We start from the raw sequence: 2186 nt of genomic DNA on the forward strand, positions 1-2186 counted from the left end.
ATCGTTGTCTGGTTTCATTTTACGAGTATAAATTTATAAGCATTTTCATCATAAAACATCCACAATCTCTTAAAGTGATAACTAAAATATCCTCTATAAAAGATACAGATATTTATTTATTTCATGTCATTCCGACAGACTCATGCTTCAACAACTATGGAGAAATTAAGAGGCGAACTATGGGTCTTGATAAGAACACAAAAACTCCTTGCGACTTTTGCTTTATCCTGTAAGAATTGTTGACATTATATATGTTGGTATTAAATATAAACATTTAAACCATCTGCTTTATTTATTTCCCATTTTCTTGACTAGATGTTTTACATATTTGAATAGCATGTTTGGTATGACCCAAAATTGAAAGCACTCACGTACATCAACATTCATAAATATGTTATGCGTATCACAAGAATTGAAAGGGTATATGATTCTAATCTCAATTGTGAATCAATAAACAAAATTGACAAGTTTTTTAAAAGCAAAAGAGTCCCCCGACTTTATCAAACAATAACATTGGCAGCACTTGCAATTCTGGGCCATAAATCAGCACATTCCTTCCCAATTGGACCAGTAATGGCAGAACCTGTTTTTTTACTATCAAACAAATAATGGTGAGTGAATGAATGAGGCCTAAAGATGATTTAGTAATTTAACACATTTTGAGACATTTTTACCTTTCATTTCTCCCTTAGGATTCACTATCACACCAGCATTATCTGCATAGTAACAACATATTTATCAACCAAGATATTTACATATTACAATCAATAAATTTCATATATAAAAAAATTGTGTTGTGATTGTTCAAAATGGAGAAGACCAAGAAGTATGTAAGACTTTGAACGCAAATAAGTGAGTATAGTGTTCTAAATACATCATTCATCATACCAGAAACTCTATTCATTATCCCTAATACTCTTTCTTTAATATCTTAGTGGGTATATACAATACCCAAATACCCTTGAAAACCAATACTAAAGAAAAACTATTTCTAAATCCTCAATATTGAGAGTTTGTCATACAAAAGTGAATTGCAGTGAAGAAGGGGGTTAAAGGCATTGTGATGATGAAGTGAGACATGACAATCAATCAAAAAGTCAAATTGTACACTAACTAAATGACACTTTGATTGTCAAAACAGATATATCTGATTATGATGAACTTTGTTTGGTTAAGTTGTTTACCTGTGGAAATGGACATGCTTTTCAAATTGTTTGATTTGCCCTAATTGTAATCAAATAAGGGATTGTATCAATCAGATCGTGAAAAGAGTGGGTTCTTCAGTCTAACTGTTTTAGTAAAGAATAACAAAAAATTGGTTAAATAAGTAACAAGTTATAACACAAAATAAAATTAGAATCTACTAAATCACCTTCAAAATACATGAACACTCCATCCTTTCGTCGTCAGGACTTGCGTTGTCTAACAATGAGAGCAGGCATGACCTTCTTTCTCAAATCAGGTTTCCCTTTCTTCACCGTCGCCATAATCATATCTCCCACACAATCAGACGACAATCGATTCAAACGACCCTTGATCCCTTCACTGATATGATGTAGAGATTCTTCGCGCCGGTATTGTCGGCACAGTTGTCCGTAGCCGCCACAGGAAGACCCAGTGACATGCGGAACTTGTTTCCCACCGATCCTCCGCGACCTGAAACACGTTGTTTTTCAACATTGAATTACTATCAAGTATCAAACATGTAGTTAACAGAGAATTGTATAGAAGATGAAAATACTAACCTCGCTTCGACATTTTGGCAGCTTCAAAATACAAGGACAATGTGAAATTAGGGTTTTAGAGTATTTATATGAGAACCCTAAATTTAGGGTTCGTGGTCGGAGAATATTTACCAAATGCGAGAAATACCAAAGGCGAGAAATACCAAATGCGAGAAATACATTTCTCGTAATTGAGCACCAAATGCGAGAAATAAATTTCTCGTAATTGAGCACCAAATGCAAAAAATACCAAATGCGAGAAATACATTTCTCGTAATTGAGCACCAAATGCGAGAAATACATTTCTCGTAATTGAGCACCAAATGCGAGAAATACTAAATGCGAGAAATGTTGTTTTTGGCACAATTAGAATCCCACATCGAAAGATGATGGGAGTGAAAAAGTTTCTTCGTATATAAAAGAAACTATATTCACAATTAGTATAAATCCCACATCGGAAGA

At 33.7% G+C, this 2186-nt stretch overlaps 1 pseudogene; it reads right to left on the reverse strand.

Annotated features, from left to right (window-relative positions):
- Window positions 1-409: 409 nt before the first annotated feature.
- On the reverse strand, window positions 410-1758 carry LOC124910719 (annotated as a pseudogene).
- Between the last annotated feature and the right edge of the window lie 428 nt (window positions 1759-2186).

This window comes from Impatiens glandulifera, chromosome 7, assembly GCF_907164915.1.
Source record: "Impatiens glandulifera chromosome 7, dImpGla2.1, whole genome shotgun sequence".
Lineage (NCBI taxonomy): Eukaryota > Viridiplantae > Streptophyta > Magnoliopsida > Ericales > Balsaminaceae > Impatiens > Impatiens glandulifera.